Source organism: Panthera uncia (assembly GCF_023721935.1).
Source record: "Panthera uncia isolate 11264 chromosome B3 unlocalized genomic scaffold, Puncia_PCG_1.0 HiC_scaffold_1, whole genome shotgun sequence".
NCBI lineage: Eukaryota > Metazoa > Chordata > Mammalia > Carnivora > Felidae > Panthera > Panthera uncia.
Window position 1 is genome coordinate 27,944,563 of NW_026057582.1, and position 19,615 is coordinate 27,964,177.

The following is a 19,615-nucleotide window of genomic DNA, read 5'->3' on the forward strand; positions in this document are numbered from 1 at the left end:
TAGAGAAATGTCTGTCCAGACATTTAGAGAAAGTGGTCTAGTTTCATTCTTTTCCATGTAGCTGCCCAGTTTTCCCAATGCCATAGGTTGAAGAGACTGTCTTTTTGCCATTGTACATTCTTGCCTCCTTTGTCAGAGATTAATTGACCATATAATTGCGGGTTTACTTCTGGGCTCTCTGCTCTGTTCCATCGATCTATGTGTCTGTTTTTTGTGCCAGTACCATGTTGTTTTGACTACTACAGCTTTGTAGTAGGTCTTGAAATCTCCGTTAGTGATACCTCCAGTTTTGTTCTTCCGGGGTCTTTTGTGGTTCCATACAAGTTTTAGGATTATTTGTTCTAGTTCTGTGAAAAATGCTGTTGGTTATTTTGATAGGAATTGCATTAAATCTGTAGGTTGCTTTGGGCAGTATGGCCATTTTGACAATATTTGTTCTTCCGGTCCATGAGCATGGAATGTCTTTCCATTTCTTTGTGTCGTCTTCATTTCTTTCATCGGTTTTTCAGAGTACAGGTCTCTCACCTCTTTGGTTAAGTTTATTCCTAGGTATTTTATTATTTTTGGTGCAGTTGTAAATGGGATTGTTTTCTCAGTCTCTCTTTCTGCTACTGCATTATTAGTGTCTAGAAATGCAAAGGATTTCTGTATACTGATTTTGTATCCCATGACCTTACTGAATTAATTTATCAGTTCTAGTAGCTTTTTGGTGGAATCGTTGGGGCTTTCTATATGTAGAATCATGTCATCTGCAAATAGTGAAATTTTTTACTTCTTCCTTACCAATCTTCCTTACCTTTTATTTCTTCTTCTTGTCTCATTGCTCTGACTAGGACTTCCAGGGCTATGTTGAATAAAAGTTGTGAGAGTGGATATCCTGGTCTTGTTCCTGATCTTAGGGGAAAGGCTCTCAGTTTTTCACTGTTGAGTATGATGCTAGCTCTGGGTTTTTCCTTACATGGCCTTTTTTATGCTGAGGTATGTTCCTTCTAAACCTGCTTTGTTGAGGGTCTTTATCATGAATGGATGTTGTACGTTGTTACATGCTTTCTCTGCATCTACTGAAATGATCATGGTTTTTCTCCTTTCTCTTGTTGATGTGATGTATCACGTTGATTGAGTTGTGAATACTGAACCACCCTTGCATCCCAGGAACAAATCCCACTCGATTGTGTGATTGTGGTGAAAGATTTTTTTTAATGTATTGTTGGATTCGGTTTGCTAATATTTTGTTGAGGATTACTGCATCTATGTGCATTAGAGATATTGGTCTGTAGTTCTCTTTTTCTGTAGTGTCTATCTGGTTTTGGTATCAGAGTAATGCTGGCTTCATAGGATAAATTTGGAGGCTTTTTGAAGGGTATTTTTATTGGGCACAGAATTCCAGCTTGGCAGTTATTTTCTTTCAGTATTTTAAATATATCCTATTGTCTTCTGATTCCACTTTTTGTTGTTGTTAGGGAAGCAGTGTCTTTGGTTTCCATTAGTTGTTTTTTTTTTTTTAATTTATCATTTTTAAAAGTTTATTTATATATTTTTGAGGGAAAAATAGAAGCAGAGAGACAAGGAGAGAGAGAATCCCAAGCAGGCTCCATGCTGTCAGCACAGAGCCCAACGCAGGGCTTGATCTCACAAACCATGAAATCATGACCTCAGCCTAAATCAAAAGTTGGATGCTTAACCAACTGATCCACACAGGTGCCCTTCTTCAGTTTTAAATAATTCTTCCAGGTGGGTTTCTTTGTATTTAAGTTGCTTGGATTCCATAGACCCCTTTGAATCTGTAGCTTTTGTGTGTTTTGTCAGGTTTGGAATATTTTTAAGATATTGTTTCTGCCCCAGTCACATTCACTACTTCTGGGATTCTGCAGAACTGTATGTTCTATCTTTCTCTGTAGCCTATATGCCTCTCATGTGCTTTTCTTGTTTTTCCATCTGTTTTTTTTTTTTTTTTGTCCTTCATGTGGATATTTTCTATTGATCTGTTTTCTAATTTATTTAGTGTCAAATCTGTTATAAGCATGTTTTTTTAATTAATTTTATATTTATTTTTTAGTTTCAGAATTTCAGTTTTATGATTTTTTATTTGTCTGTATAGATTCCAAGTCTCTGGTGAAATTCTCATCTATTTTCCTGAACATATTAATCACAGTTCTTTTAAAATTGGTGTCTGGTGATTTAAGATATTTGGATCACCATTTGGTCTTTTTTTTTATTGCCTGCTTTTTCTCTTGTCTTTCAGTCATTTGGTCTTGTCTCCTAGCATTTCTGGTAATTTTTAAAATGAATGTCAGATATTGTGTATAAAAAATTATAGAGGGTTTTAATGATGATACTGTTCTCTAGAAAGGATTTAATTTTCTTGTAGTGATATTTAAAAGTGGGAGCAAATGACCTTGATCCAATACAGGCTTGAGATGACTTGAGGCTTTGTTTTAGACTTCTTAAGAGCTGGTTTAAATCCAGTTTTCCCTTACTCTGAAGAGTGTTGTCCTTCAGAGGTATCAAATGGAATCCTGGGGTATTTGCCAGAGGCTGTCCTTCTTGGCAGGCCCTGAACTGTAATTTTTCTTTTCCCAGCACTGTGAACCTACCAGAAGTTCTGCTTACCTTTTTGGCTTTAAAATAGCCACCCCCCCCCCCCCCGCCCTCTTGCTCCATGCACAGGTTAGGATTCAGTAAATACCCTAAGGGCAAATGCGGTACAGAATTTCCAGATTCATTTTTCTGTGGTTGCCTTTTATGTGGAATCTCAGCCCCTCAAATCCTACCTGTCTTGATAAGCCCTGAGCTCTAATTTCTGTCTCTGCAGTCCTGTGAGACGGCCAAAAGGTCTAGTATGCAGCTAGTTGCCTCAGGAGGAAAAAGTAGTGAATGTCAGACTTAGCTCTGCCTTTTCTTTTCCTTTGGTATTTTGGCTTCTCATATCTAATCTGCTTTCTGTGTATATTTTTTTGTTTTTAAATCCTGTTTTTATAGATTTTGTTGCCAGGAGAATTGATCAGACACAGTCTACTCTATAATAATTTGTAAGAGGTGCCTCTTATTAAATCATTTCCTAAGTAATAACTTATAATAATAAAGCAATATTATAAACAATTTTAAGCATTTAATCATTTGCAGTGAACTTGACAGATGAGGATCCTGCCCTCATGCTGTTTTTATTCTTGCAGAGAAGAGACGTATTAAGTACACATTTATTTATATTGTGATAAAGTGTAAAAGAGAAGCAGGATGTTACTTGCTTATTATAGAGATTTAGTTCAGGTGAGAGAGGCAGTGGTCAAGGACAGTTACTTTGAGGAAGTGATATCTGAACAGAGCTCTGAAGAATGAGTAGAATTGGGGGCAGCTGGGTGGCTCGGTTGGTTAAGTGTCTCAACTTCAGCTCAGGTCATGATCTCCTGGTTCGTGAGCTCAGGCCCTGCATGAGGATCTGTGTTGACAGCTCAGAGCCTGGAGCCTGCTTCAGATCCTGTGTCTCCCTCTCTCTCTCTGCCCCTCTCTGGCTCATATTCATTCTCTCTCTCTCTCTCTCTCTCTCTCTCTCTCTCTCAAAAATAATAAAAATTAAAAAAAGAATGAGTAGAATTAACTTAGGGAAAAGTAAGCAATTGTTAAAACTATCAATTAGAGAGACCTTATGGTGAAAGGAAGCATGGCGGGTTTAAGATATCAAAGGACAGGTGTAGTTGGACCAATGGGCAAGCCCAAAGTTATGCCAAACTTTTTACAAGCCTTATTAAGGATTTTATCTTTTTTCCCCTGCTTTTTCCAATTCTGATCTGATCATTGGTCTGACTCTAATTCATCTTCTGTCCCTAAACAGAATTATTTATTTTAGTTATTTATTTGGTACAAATATATTAGGTGCCTTTTGAAAACAAGGTTCTAAATTAGATGCTGAAGTTGATTAAAGACAACATGGAACATTGGCTCTAGAGTCAGACAAACCTGAGTTAAAATGTTACCCTACTAATTATCTATGTAGTTTTGCATCAGATATTTAATATCTCTAAACCTCAATTTCCTGATGTGCTAAATACTAATGGAAGTGATAATAGGATTAAATGAGCTGACTGATAAATATCCTCAGTAAGTGGTGGCCCTTTTTCTTTTTCTTTCTTTCTTTTTTTTCTTTTTCTTTTCTTTTCTTTTCTTTCTTTCTTTCTTTCTTTCCTTTGTTAGAGAGTGCAAGCAGGGAAGGGGGCCAGCGGGAGAGAGAGAATCTTAAGCAGGCTCCATGCTCAGAGCAGAGTCCAACATGGGGCTTGATCCCACAACCCTGGGATCATGACTTGAGCTGAAATCAAGAGTTGGATGCTTAACTAAGCCACCCAGGCATCCCAACAGTGGCCCTTTATTACTATTAAACAACTATAAACTATGAATTCTACTCTCAAGGTGCTTAAATTCTATAGGACATGATCTACACCAATAGTTATAATATGTAAAATGTAGTAAATGCTACAAGAAGTTTTTGGAAAAGCAGTGATTCAGAGGAAGGAGATACTGCTTCCAGACTTGGAGTAATTAGGACTGTTTAATGATGAATATTACGTGTGATAGACTTGGAGCTAGCCATTTTCAAAAGTTAATTTGACATATAGCTATCTTATTCATAAACTTTTACATTTTATTGGGCTTAACAACCAAACTCCTGATTTCTCCCCTCATAGTATCCTGTGAAACCATATGAAGAACTTGGCTTCCTTTCTGACCTCGTTTCCCATTCTCCCTTTACTAAGAAAGCTATATAGCTACATTATCTCCTTTCTATTCCTCAAACACACTGGGCATAGTTCTGCCTCAGGAATTGGGCACTTGGTGTTCCTTTGACCCAGAATGCTCTCTCTCACCTGTGTACTTGGGTTTTCCCTCTTACTACTCAGTATCTTCAGATCTGTCTGCTCAAATATAACCTAGTGAGATTTTCCACTCCCAGAAACCCCACCCCTGTCACTGCTGCTGCTGGAGTGCAGAAGAGTGGGGTGCCCAGTGTAGAGAGAAAGTGTGGAGAGGAGTTAAGATGATGGAGAAATAGGGTGACCAGGATTTCTCTCACCGTCAAACACAGCTGTATTGAGGTCAGATCACTTGGAACACCCAGGAAATTAATCTGCAGAGTGGCAGAAGGATCTCCACAGGTAGAGGAGACAGCTCGGCAGGATCTCAACTAACAAATCAAAGCACACCTGATGGAAGGTCCAGACACTCTACCATGACAGGCAAGGAGGAGCTTTGCAGAGGACTGAACAGTGGGATAGAGCAGCCAAATGTGCAACAACAGAATGCAGGCAACACACTCCAAAAACACTTCCTGAAGTGCCAGGCCCTGGACAGTGTATGATCCCTTTTTAATATAGTAGTACTCACAGGTGCAGGACACATTACAAGCTATTAAAACACATAAAGGACAGAAACCTAGCCAAAATCATGAAACAGAAGAATTCTCCTCAAAAGAAAATCCAGGAAGAAATGACAGAGAATTGCTCAAAACAGATATAAACAACATATCTGACTAAGAATTTAGAATAACAGTCATAAGACTAATAGCTGGGCTCGAAAACGTAGAAGACAGCAGAGAATCTTGCTGCAGAGATCAAAGACCTACGAAGTATGGTGAATTAAGAAATGCTACAGGGGTGCCTGGGTGGCCCAATCGGTAAGCGTCCAACTTCGGCTCAGGTCATGATCTCACTGTTGGTGAGTTCGAGACCCACGTCGGGCTCTGTGCTGACAGCTCAGAGCCTGGAGCCTGCTTTGGATATTATGTCTCCCTCTCTCTCTGCTCCTCCCCCACTCACACTCTGTCTCTCAAAAATAAATAAACATTAAAAAAAATTTTTTTAATGCTACAAATAAGATGCAAAATAAACTAGATACAAGGACAGCGAGGATGGAGGATGCAGAGGAGAGAATAGGTGAAATAGAAGATAAAATTATGGAAAATGATGAAGCTGAAAAATAGAGGGAATGAAAATTACTGGATCATGAGGGGATAATTAGAGAGCTGGTGATTCCATGAAACGAAAATAATACCCATATATAGGAGTTCCAGAAGAAGAGGGAGAGAAAGGGGAACAAGGTTTATTTGAACAGATTATAGCTGAGAACTCCCCTAATCTGAGGAAGGAAACAGACATCCAAGTCCACGAGGCACAGAGAACTCCCTTCAATATCAAAAACAGGTCAACACCATGACATATAGTGAAACTGGCAAAATACAAAGATAAAGAGAGCTGAAAGCAGCTAGCGACAAACGGGCCTTAACCAACAAGGGTAGACACATAAGGGTAGTAGCAAACTGTCCACTGAAACTTGGCAGGTCAGAAGGGAGTGGCAGGAAATATTCACTGTGTTGAATAAGAAAAATATGCAGCCAAGAATCCTTTATCCAGCAAGGCTGTCATTCAGAATAGAAAGAGAAATCAAGGCTTTCCCAGACAAACAAAAACTAAAGGAGTTCATGCCCACTAAACCAGTCCTGCAGGAGATCCTAAAGGGTATTCTGATAATGGAAAGCAGCAATGACTACAAAGGACCAGAGACATCACCACAAACATGAGACCTACAGCTAACACAATGGCACTAAATCCATATCTTTCAGTAATCACTCTGAATATAAATGGACTAAATGCCCCAATCAAAAGACATAGGGTATCAAAATGGATAAAAACCCAAGATCCATCTATGTGCTGTCTACAAGAGACTCATTTCAGACCTAAGGACACCTGCAGATTGAAAGTGAGGGGATAGAAAACCATCTATCATGCTATTGGACGGCCAAAGAAAGCTGGAGTAGCCATACTTCTATCAGACAAACTAGATTTTAAAACAAAGACCGTAACAAGAGATGAAGGGCATTATATCATTATTACGGGGTCTATTCATCAAGAAGAGCTAACAGTTGTAAATGTTTATGCCCCCAATATGAAAGTGCCCAAATATATAAATCAGTTAGTCACAAACATAAACACCTGTATAGATAATAATACTGTAATTATAGGGAACTTTAATACTCCACTTATAGCAATGGACAGATCATCTAGGCAGAAAATCAGTAAGGAAACTATGGCTCTGAATGACACATTGGATTAGATGGACTTAACAGATATATTTAGAACTTCTCATCTTAAAGCAGCAGAATATACATTCTTCTCGAGTGCACATAGAACATTCTCCGAAGTAGATCACATACTGGGTCACAAAATAGCCCTCAATAAGTATAATAAGATTGAGATCATACCATGCATATTTTGAGATCACAATGCTGTGAAACTTGAAATCAATCACAAGAAAAACCCTGGAAAGTCCCCAAATGCATGGAGGTTAAGGAATATCCACCTAAAGAATGAATGGGTCAACCAGGAAATTACAGAACAACTAAAAAAAAAATATATGGAAGCAAATGAAAATGAAAACAAGATAGTCTAAATCCTTTGGGATGCAGCAAAGGCAGTCCCAAGGTGAAAATACACTGCAATTCAGGGCTATCTCAAGAAGCAAGAAAGGTCCCATATACAACCTAACCTTACACCTAAAGTAGCTAGAAAGGCAGCAGCAGAAAAAGCCCAAAGCTAGCAGAAGAGGAGAAATAATAAAGATTAGAGCAGGAATAAGCAATATAAAATCCAAAAAAACAGTCGAACAGAGCAATGAATCTAAGAGCTGGTTTTTTGAAAGAATAAACAAAATTGATAAACCCCTGGCCATATGTCTCAAAAAGAAAAGGGAGAGGACCCAAATGGTACCAAATAGGACCGGAGTAAAGTCATGAGTGAAAGAGGAGAGATCACAACCAACACCACAGAAAAACAGATCATTAGAGAGTACTCTCAAAAATTATATGTCAACCAACTGGACAATCTGGAAGAGATGGACCAATTCCTAGACACTCACACACTACCAAAACTCAAACAGGAAGAAATAGAACAGACCCATAACCAGCAAAGAAATTGAATCAGTTATCAAAAATCTTCTAACAAATAATAGTCCTGGACCAAATGGCTTCCCAGAGGAATTCTACCAGACATTTATAGCAGAGCAGAGTTAATACCTATTTTCCTCAAACTCTTCCAAAAAAACAGAAACAGAAGAAAAGCTTGAAGCCAACCTTACCTTGATTCCCAAACCAGACAAAGACTCTACTAAAAAGGAGAATTAGAGGCCAGTATCTCTGATGAACCTGGATGCAGAAATTCTCGACAAGGTACTAGCAAATCGAATTCAACAGTATATAAAAAGAATTACTCACCATGATCAAGTGGGATTCATTCCTGGACTGCAGGGCTGGTTCAATATTTGCAAATCAGTCAACGTGATACGTCACATTAATAGAAGAAAGGATAAGAACCATATGATCCTGTCAATAGATGGAGAAAAAGCATTTGACAAAATACAGCATCCTTCCTTAATAAAAAAACCCTTAAGAAAGTCAGGATAGAAGGAACATATTTTAACATCATAAAAACCATATATGAAAGGCCTACATCTAGTATCATCCTCAATGGGGAAAAACTGAGAGCTTTCCCCCTCAGATCAGGAACATGACAGGGATGTCCGCTCTCACCACTGTTGTTTAACATAGTGTTAGAAGTCCTCGCATTAGCAGTCAGACAACAGAACAAAATAAAAGGCATACACATTGGCAAAGAAGAAGTTAAACTTTCACTTTTTGCAAATGACATGATATTCTACATGGAAAATCCAAAGACTCCACCAAAAAACTGCCAGAGCTGATGCAGGAATTCAGCAAAGTCTCAGGATATAAAACCAATGTACAGAAATCGGTCACATTTCTATATACCAATAATGAAGCAACAGAAAGAGAGATCACAGAATCGATCCCATTTACAATTGCATCAAAAAACGTAAAATGCCTAGGAATAAACCTAACCAAAGAGGTAGAAGATCTCTGAAAAGTATAGAAAGCTTATCAAAGAAATTGAAGAAGACACAAAGACATGGAAAAAAACATTCCATGCTCATGGATTGGGAGAACAGATATTGTTAAAATGTCAATACTACCCAGAGCAATCCTCACATTCAATTCAGTCCCAATCAAAATAACACCAGCATTCTTCACAGAGCTAGAACAAACAATCCTAAAATTTGAATGGAACCACCAAAGACCCCGAATAACCAAAGTAATGTTGGGGGAAAAAAAACAAAGCTGGAGGCATCACAATCCTGGACTCTAGCCTGTATTAGAAAGTTGTAATCGTCAAGACAGTGTGGTATTGACACAAAAACAGATACATAGATCAATGGCACCCACAAATGGACCCACAAGTATATGGCCAACCAATCTTCCACAAAGCAAGAAAGAGTATCCAATGGAGAAAAGACACTCTCTTTAGCAAATGGTGTTAGAAGAACTGGTCAGCAACATGTAGAAGAATGAAACTGGACCACTTTCTTACACCATACACAAAAATAAATTCAAAATGAATAAAAGACCTACATGTGAGACAGGAAACCATCAAATTCCTACATGAGAAAACAGGCAGCAACCCCTTTGACCTTGGCCACAGCAGGTTCTTACTTGACATGTCTCTCTCCGAAGGCAAGGAAAATAAAAGCAAAAATGAACTTTTGGGACCTGATCACAATAAAAAGCTTCTGCACAGCAAAGGAAACAACAAAACTAAAAGGCAGCCTAAAGAATGGGAGAAGATATTTGCAATGGCATATCGGATAAAGGGTTAGTATCAAAAATCTATAAAGAATTTACCAAACTCAATACTCAAAAGACAAATAATCCAGTGAAGAAATGAGCAGAAGACATGAATAGACTTTTCCTTTTTTAATTTTTTTAGTATGTGTTCATTTTTAAAATATATATTTTTTTACATTTATTTATTATTGAGAGAGAGAGAGACAGAGCATGAGCAGGGGAGGGGCAGAGAGGGGGAGATACAGAATCTTAAGTGGGCTCCAGGCTCTGAGCTGTCAGCATAGAGCCCACTGAGGGGCTCGAATTCACAAACCAGGAGATCATGACCTGAGCCGAAGTCAGATGCTTAAACAACTGAGCCACCCAGGTGCCCCGTATTCAGTTTTTTTTTTTTTTTTTTTTGAGAGAGACCGGGTACAAGTGGGGGAGGGGCAGAGAGAGAGGGAGACCCAGAATCTGAAGCATGCTCCAGGCTCTGAGCTGTCAGCACAGAACCCGATGTGGGATTTGAACCCATGAACTGTGAGATCATTACTTGAACCGAAGTCAGACACTTAACTGACTGAGCTACCCAGGTGCCCGTAGACACTTTTCCAAAGAAGACATCCAGGTGGCAAACAGACACATGAAAGTCTGCTCAAAATCACTCACCATTAGGTAAATACAGATCAAAACCACAGTGAGATACCACCTCACACTGGTCAGAGTGGCTAAAATTAACAACTCAGGCAACAACACATGTTGGTGAGGAAGTGGATAAAGGGGAACCCTCTTGTACTGTTGGTGGGAATGCAAACTGATGCAGCCACTCTGGAAAACAGTGTGGAGGTTCCTCAAAAAATTAAAAATAGAATTACCCTACAACCCAGCTATGACACTACTAGGAATTTATTCAAAGGATACAGGAGTGTTGATTTGAAGGGGCACATGCACCCCAATGTTTATAGCAGTGCTATCAATAATAGCTAAATTATGGAAAGAGCCCAAATGTCCATGAAGTGATGAATGGATCAAGAAGATGTGGTATATATACACACAATGGAATACTACTTGGCAATGAAAAATAATGATATCTTGCCATTTCCAACAATGTGGATGGAACTAGAGTGTATTATGCCAAGCAAATAAGTCAGTCAGAGAAAGACATATCACATGATTTCACTCACATGTGGAATTTGAGAAACTTAACAGATGATCATAGGGGAAGGGTAGGAACTAGCTTACACATAGTAAGATCTGATTAAATGATACCTGTTATTATTATGCAGTTTTGTACTTAGATTCAGACTGAGTTTAAGATGTGAGTGATACGACTTAGCACAACTGAGAAAGATTAGGGGCACCTGGGTGGCTTAGTTAAGTGTCCGACTTCAGCTCAGGTAATGATCTCACAGTTTGTGAGTTTGAGCCCCACGTTGGGCTCTGTGCTGACAGCTCACAGCCTGGATCCTGCTTTGGATTCTGTGTCTCTGTCTCTCTCTACCCTTCTCCTGTTCATGCTCTTTCTCTTTCTCTCTCTCTCTCAAAAATAAATAAACATTAAAAAAAGAAAAAAAAATGACTATTTCAGAACAATTTAAATAGTACTTTCACGCAAGAATAATTTACAAGTACCAAAACTATTAGGTGAAAGTTTGGTAAGGAACGTGATATTTACATAGCCTCAAGATAGTTCCTTACAAAATATTAACTTATTACAAAGAGAAAATTAGTAACTTTACAGTAGAGAAACTTGGCAGGAGACTCTTTTACCAAATGATCAAAGTTAGTATCACTGATAATAGAACCCACTAGCCTCTTGGAGTTTTTGATATGTGCGTGAAGGACCCAACATTACTTTGTGACATTCCTGTAAAAAATGCATACCCTGAATTTAAACATGAGAGACCATCAGACAAACATGATTGAGGGACATTCTGCAAGATAACTAGTCTATATTCTTTTAAAATATTAGTTTTAAAAGACAGACTAAGGAACTGTTCAGATGGTAAGTTTCTATAGAGACATTACCACTAAATGTAATGCACAGTCCTGAATTGGATTTTGGACTGGGGAAATCAGTAGCTTTAAAGGACATTTTTAAGGCAGTTGGAAACATTTGAACATGGAGTGTAATTATGTAACAGAAATTTTAACATTGATACAATACTGCTCTGATTTGCTACACTGTGGTTATCTAAGTGCATATCTGTCTTCCTGGGAAAATACATAGAAACATTGAGTGCTGCTCATATGTGGATCCTGAGAAACCTAACAGAAGACCATGGGGGAGGGAAAGGGGAAAAAAATAGTTACAGAGAAGGAGGGAGGCAAACCTTAAGAGACTCTTAAATACTGAGAACAGAGGGTTGATGGGGGGGTGGGGGAGAAGGGAAAGTGGGTGATAGGCCTTGAGGAGGGCAACTGTTGGGATGAGCACTGGGTGTTGTATGGAAACCAATTTGACAATAAATTACATTTAATAATAAAAAAAGAAACATTGAGTGCTAAAATGGTACTCACATGGTTCAGGAAAAAAAAAGTGTGAAAGAATGACAAAGCAAATGAGGGAAATGTAAATAATCAGTGGTATTTGCAAGCTATATAAAACAAAAAGCTACCTAAAAATTCCTAAGTCACAATTTTTCATATTTGTGAGTTGTGATTGAACAACTTGATTTTATTGGTTATTAATAGAGTCACAAAAAGGACAAAAATTATTCTCATCACTTAGAGAAAGTAAAGTAGTGAAGGAAATGCTTATCAAGTTGAAAAATTACAAATTGTTAAGATACAGAGCAGAAGGACTTGAATTTTTGTTTGGAGTTCTGTAATGGCCAAGTTACCTCAAGCACCTTATTTTCCTATATTCATTTCCTTTGATATGTTTACAATAGGTTTTTAAAGGATTTCCTAAGGATTTCCTATTTAACTAATAAGTTTTCTTTAAAAAGGGTGCTTTGTGAAAACAGATTGCCATATTCCAGACAAAAACCTTTATAAATTTATTAAGAAAATTTGAAGGCTATTTTTGGAATTATTTTTTGTTTAGTTTTTTAAAGTTTTAATTTAAATTCCAGTTAACATACAGTGTAATATTAGTTTCAGATGTACAATTTAGTGGTACAATTCCATACAAAATGCAGTGCTCATCACAAGTGCACTCCTCCTCAATCCCCATCACCTATTTCACCTATCCCCCACCCCCCAACCTCCCTTCTGTTAACCATCAGTTTGTTTTCTATAATTAAGAGTCTTTTTCTTGGTTTATGTCTCTGTCTCTCTTCCCCTTTGCTCATTTGTTTTGATTCTTAAATTCCACATATGAGTGAAATCATATGGCGCTTGTCTTTCTCTGATTTCACTCAGCATAATACTCTCTAGCTCCATCCATGTTGTTGCAAATGGCAAGATTTCATTTTTTATGGCTAATATTCCACTGTATATATTTACCACATCTTCTTTGTTCATCAGTTGATGGACACTTGGGCTGCTTCCATATCTTGGCTATTAAAAATAATGCTGCTATAAACATAGGGGCACATGTATCCCTTTAAATTAGTGTTCTTGTATTCTTTGGGTAAGTACCTACTAGTGCAATTGCTGGATCATAGGGTACTTCTACTTTAAAATTTTTGAGGAACCTGCCTACTGTTTTCCAATGACTACAGCAGTTTGCATTCCCACCAGCAGTGCATGAGTGTTCCTTTTTCTCTATATCCTTGCCAACACCTGTTCTTGTGTTGTTGGTTTTAGTCATTGATGAAGATGATGTGAATTGTCATTGTAGTTTTGATTTGCATTTCCCTGATGATTATTGATGATGAGCATCTTTTCATGTGTCTGTTGATGTTTTTGCAATTATTTGTTAAAAGGGAATATATTAGGGAATGGACGTTCTGTATTAAATCTTTGAGCTAGGGGCGCCTGGGTGGCTCAGTCATTGAAGTGTCCAAGTTCAGTTCAGGTCATTGCTCACAGTTCCTGAGTTTGAGCCCCACCCACATCAGGCTCTCTGCTGTCAACACAGAGCTTGCTTCAGATCCTCTGTCCCAGTCTCTCTCTGTCCCTCCTCCACCCATTCTCTTTTTCTCTCTCAAAATAAATGCATAAACATTAAAAAATAAATAAATCTTTGAGCTACAATGAACAATCATTTTAATAATTATTTATGTAATAAGTTATTTTAATACTTAGTATAATTCTTGCTATTAGACTGGTGACATTCATAAAAACTCACCTTGATAATATTATTGATGAGCTGTTTAACAAAATTATCCTATAGGGCTTTTGTAAAATATTATTCCTATCATTCCTTTAAAAACAGGTTTTTATATTGTATTACTAAAACTTCCCCCTTCAAAGAAACAACTAACTTTATCACAAATAGATAATGTTACAGATGATTTATTGGTAAATGCAGACATTAATAGAAATGTGTTTATTGTAAAATTATTTTATTGAGATTCTAAAGGCAGCAATAGCGACAATTAAACTTGTTTGACCCATAAAATGCTAGTTATAAATGAAATAATCATTCCTTAGTAGTAATATACTAATACCCTGCTTTGATGACATGCCTCTTTCTTTGTCTTTTTCTTACAAAAATTTCTTCCTACCATAGCTAGGAATCACTCCTTGTCGATACAGCTATTCACGTTTTGGGCCCCTTGAATACTATCAGTCTTTTTTTTTTTTTTTTTAATGTTTATTTATATTTGAGAGAGAGAGACAGAGCATGAGTGGGAGAGGGACAGAGAGAGATGGAGACAAAATCTAAAGCAGGCTCAGACTCTGAGCTGTCAGCACAGGAGCACAGCCTGGTGCAGGGCTCCAGCTCACAAGCTGTGAGATCATGACCTAAGCTGAAGTCGGACGCCCAACGGACTGAGCCACCCAGGTGCCCCTGAATACTACCAGTCTTAGAAAGGATATGTACGGAATGGAATTTGTATGAGTTGTCAGCAAACAACAGTGCCTGTTCTGTTCGTCTCTTTCTTTGTGTCTATATAGTATTTTATATTTCACAGATTCAGTCTTTTACCTCTCAGGCATTTGACTTGTAATTAAGGGAATTATTTGTTATGAATTAGAGGAGATTTTGCTTCTACACCAGTGTGTGGATTTTATAGTTTCTATGGTAACTTGGAGTGGTCATTTTACATCATTAGAATAAAGTCCTGTTCTCTGGGGTAAATTGAGAATCTCCTCTTTGTATTTTGTGTACCTGTATTTTGTTTGGAGTTACCCTATCACTGTAACATAGCAGTAATTATGTTACAACAACAATTTTGTGAGATGTTTATTATTCTCATTTTACAGATGAGGAAACTGAGGCTTGGTGAAGTTACGAAACTTGTCCAAAGTCACACAGCTTACTGTAAAGGGCACAGCCAAGATTCAGAGCCAGGTCTGTCCAACTTCAAAACTCTTAATTGTAGCCATGAAACTTTGAAATAGCTGTTCAGTATCAACCTATGATAAGTTATATTGCTATTAATATTGCTTAACTGTTGTTTAACTGTTACTAATAATTTTTTTAATGGTGAGTTTTTCTGTCCATGATAATTTTATGTATCTTTTAAATATTGTGAAAAGAAGTGTAACATAGTAATTGAGGGTCTGGGCTCTCGAGACAGATTCCTGGTTATGAATCCCTAAGCTTTTCTACTTGTGTGACATTAGGAAAGTGACTTAACTTTTTCTGTACCTCAGTTTTTCTATCTGTAAAATGGTGATAGTAATATTATCCACCTGATAAAGTTGTAAAGATTAAATTATATAATATGTACCAAAGCACTTAAAACAGTACCTGACACACAGTAAGCCATCAATAATCATCTCCTAGGAGTTAGTAAAACAAATGATCATTATTTCTATATTAGGAAACTGAATAAGGAAAGTTTAAGCACCAATGTAAGGTATCATAAAATTCACATGAACTAAAATTAAATTTGAATAAGTTAGACCTAGGGAAAATCATACATTTAATCAATTTCACATCTGTGGTAGAACAAACTGGGCAACTGCTTATGAGCCTCACAAGTACAAGGATATTTTACGTATAAGGACCAAACATAGTTCCACTATAAATACCCTTTGAGCCCTGTATGATCATTGTATTATGAATGTGTTTTATCTGTTTTCTCCTTATAAATGCAATTTATATTCAGAATAAATGTTTACATTTTTAGGTGGCTTTTAAGGAGATATTTTGGCAATATTTGTAGATAATTACAAATAACCAAAACCTTATGTGTTATGTAAAATGTTGGCAACATTTCATCATTTGCAGGAATAGTTACCAGACTTAACATTGTATTGAATGTGCACAGTGATTGACCTTTGAACTGGTGGGGCCACAGCACATTCAGCTAGAACTCATCCACATACTGATCACGTACTCTTTACTAATACTTGTTCATTGCAGCTGTAAGAATTCTTGGGGCGCCTGGGTGGCTCAGTTGGTTGAGCGACCGACTTTGGCTCAGGTCATATCTCAGGGTTTGTGAGTTCGAGCCCCGCGTCGGGCTCTGTGCTGACAGCTCAGAGCCTGGAGTCTGCTTCTGATTCTGTGTCTCCCTCTCTCTCTGCCCCTCCCCCACTCATGTTCTGTCTCTGTCTCAGAAATAAATAAATAAACATTAAAAGCATTAAAAAAAAAAAGAATTCTGAAGTGCCACATCCACTCTTACTATAGCTTAAAATAAAATATGTGATCAGTGAATAAGAAGTTTATACCAATTGCAGATATATGCATAAATGGGAGTATTTTGGGTCAAGTTCTGCAAATATTCCAAAGCTGTTATTTTAAAATGGGACTTGCCCAGGAGTGCTTGGGTGGCTCAGTCAGTTGAGTGTCTGACTTGATTTCAGCTCAGGTCATGATCCTGGGGTTGTGAGATCGAGCCCCATTGGACTCTGCACTGAGCGTGGAGCGTGCTTGGCATTCATTCTTTCTCTTTCCCACTCCCTCTCCCTTTCTTTCCCCCTTTTCTCCCCTTCTCTCCCCTTCTCTCTCTTCTTCCTCTCCGTCTCCCCATTTGCCCCCTCTCTGGCTTGCACTTTCTCTCAAATAAAAATTAAAAAAAAAATATATATATATATGTATATATTATATATATATATATATTGTGTATGTATGTTGTATATATATTACATATGTATATATAAATTAAATAAATACATAAAATGGGACTTGCCTTGTATATGAGCCCAAGATCTCCCTGTAACTTTTTTTTTTAAATGCTTTTTTATTTATTTTGAGAGTGAAAGAGTGAGCACAAGCAGGGGAGGGCAGAGAGAGAGGGGGACAGAAGATCTGAAGCCGGCTGTGTGTTGTCAGCAGAGAGCCTGCTGTGGGGCTTGAACTCACAAACCGCGAGATCATGACCTGAGCCAAAGTCTGACACTTAACCAACTGAGCCACCCAAGTGCCCCAGATCTCTGTAACTTTTTAAAAAAGATCTTTGTAACTTTCAATCTACACGTGCATTAATTCTGTTATATGATACTGAATCTTCCTATCCTTGAACATGGTATGTCTTTCTAGTTCTTTAAATATTTAAAAATATCTCAGTAAAGTTTTTTATTTTTCTCTAAATATCTCTCAAACCTTCTCTTTGAATTATTAGATGCCTTATTTCTTGTTACTATTATAAATAGTATACTTTTCCTCTTTTGTTTTTCCTTTCCATTTCTATTTGCTGATGTAAGTTTTTTGGTAAACAGATCTATGTTCAGTCACCTTACTAAATTATTAAAATAATGTGAATGCAAATTGTGTCTTCCTTTGCAATGCTTACATCTTTTCTCCTTTTTTTGCCTTACTATACTAGTTAGGACTAACAGTATAATATTCGATACAAGTGTTAATAGTGGGCATTCTTATGTTGCACTTTAAAAAAAATTATTTTTTAATTTTTATTTATTTTTGATAGAGTGTGAGCAGAGGAGATGTAGAGAGAGGGAGACACAGAATGCAAAGCAGGCTCCAGATTCTAAACTGTCAGCACAGAGCCCAACACAGGGCTCGAACTCACAGACTATGAGATCATGACCTGAGCCGAAGTTGAATACCTAACTGACTGAGCCACCCAGGCGCCCCATGTTGCACTTAATTTTTGAAAGCAAGTGCTTCATGGAATGCCTCGGTGGCTCAGTTGGTTAAGCATCCGATTTCGACTCAGGTTATGATCTCACGGTTTGTGAGTTCGAACCCTGTGTCGGGCTCTGTGTTGATAGCTCTGGAGCCTGGAGCTTCGAATTCTGTGTCTCCCTCTCTCTCTGCCCCTCCCCTTCTTGCATACTGTCTCTGTCTCTCTCTCTCTCTCTCTCTCTCTCTCTCAAAAATAAATAAACATCAAAAAAAAAAAAAAACAAAGTGAGTGCTTCTTATGTTTTATGATTAAGAATAGTGCTTGCTGTAGATTTTTTTTCTTTTAAGTTTCTCTGTTTAAGTAAACGGTACACGCAACATGGAGTTCTAACTCATGACCCAGAGTTCAAGAGCACATGTTCTTCCAACTCAGCCCCAGATGCCCCACTGTTTGTTGTAGGTTTTTCATAGATATGCTATAGGTTAAAGACATTTCTGTTGCTGGTTGGCTAAGATGTTTTTTTGTGTGTGAAGAATGAGTATTAAGTTTTATCAGACACTTTTTCTGTACTTGTGAGATCATATGTTGTCCTTCCTTATTCTGTTCAGGGTGGTGAATGACATTTATATATTTTCTAATGTTGAATTACCCTTGCATTGCTGGAATGAACCAAACTTAATCATGATAGTCTTTTTTTTTTTTTTTTTTAATACATACAAGTGGATTTAGTTTATTAGTATTTCATTTAGGATTTTTATATCTATGTTCATGGGTAATGTTGGCCCATAATTTCATTTCTTACATTATCTTTGTTTGATTTTGGTGTTCAGATCATACCAGCCTTGGGGTGCCTACCTGGCCCAGTCGGTAGAGCATGTGATTCTTGATCTCAGGGTTGTGAGTTCAGGCCCCATATGGGGCATAAATCTCAGTTTAAAAAAGTAAATTAATAAAAACAAATGTCAAAAAGATTATAACAGCCTCAAAGAATGAGTTGAGAACTATTCCTCCCCCCTCCACTCTGGTCCCCCCATCGCCACTAACGGTTTATGTAAGACTAGAATGATCTGGGGCCCCTGGGTATCTTGGTCGGTTGAATGTCAGACTCTTGACTTTGGCTCAGGTCGTGAACTCATGGTTGTGGGATCAAGACCCATGTTGGGCTCAGAACAAAGTGCGGTTGGGATTCTCTCTCTCCCGCTGTCTCTGCCGTTTCCCTCCTTGTGCTCTCTCTCTCTCTCTCTCAAATAAATAAATTAAAAACAAAACAAAACAAAAGACTAGAATGATCTGTTTCCTGTTTCTTGAACATTTGGCCAAACTTCTGTTCAACTGTCTGGGCTTAGTATTTTGGGGGGAGTGAGTGGGCTTAGAATTTTTTTGGTAGATATGTATTCAGTTTTCTAATGGTTTTATTTAAATTTTCTGTTTGTAGTTACGTCAGTTTTTAGAAAAAATTTTTCTTTGGGGCGCCTGGGTAGCTTAGTCAGTTGAGCATCTGACCTCAGGTCAGGTCACGATCTCACGGTCTGTGAGTTTGAGCCCTGCATGGGGCTCTGTTTTGTCTGTTTTGTTTTGTTTTGTTTTGTTTTTTAAGTATTTGGCATAGGGGCACCTGGGTGGCTCAGTTGATTAAGCATCTTACTCTTGATTTCAACTCAGGTCATGATCTCACAGTTGATGTGTTCAAGTCCTGTGTTGGGCTTTGTACTCACAGTGCTGAGCCTGCTTAGGATTCTCTCTCCCTCTCTGCCCCTCCTTGCTCACGTGCATGTGTGTGTTCTCTCTTTCTCTCAAAATAAATAAGTAAACTTAAGAGTATTTGGCATAAAGTTATTCAAAGCATTCTTTTATTATC

At 37.7% G+C, this 19,615-nt stretch overlaps 1 protein-coding gene across 11 annotated transcripts in view; it reads left to right on the plus strand.

Moving 5' to 3' along the window:
- Positions 1–19,615, plus strand: part of NUMB (NUMB endocytic adaptor protein) — a 200,987-nt gene that overhangs the window by 69,161 nt on the left and 112,211 nt on the right. For 10 of the 11 annotated variants that reach the window (XM_049611385.1, XM_049611389.1, XM_049611391.1 and 7 more), the window contains one exon: positions 14,981–15,068. The exons of the other annotated variant lie outside the window; for it this stretch is intronic. The gene's annotated coding sequence lies outside the window, so the exon portion shown is untranslated. The remainder of the gene's footprint in view (positions 1–14,980; positions 15,069–19,615) is intronic. 11 annotated transcript variants of the gene reach the window in all.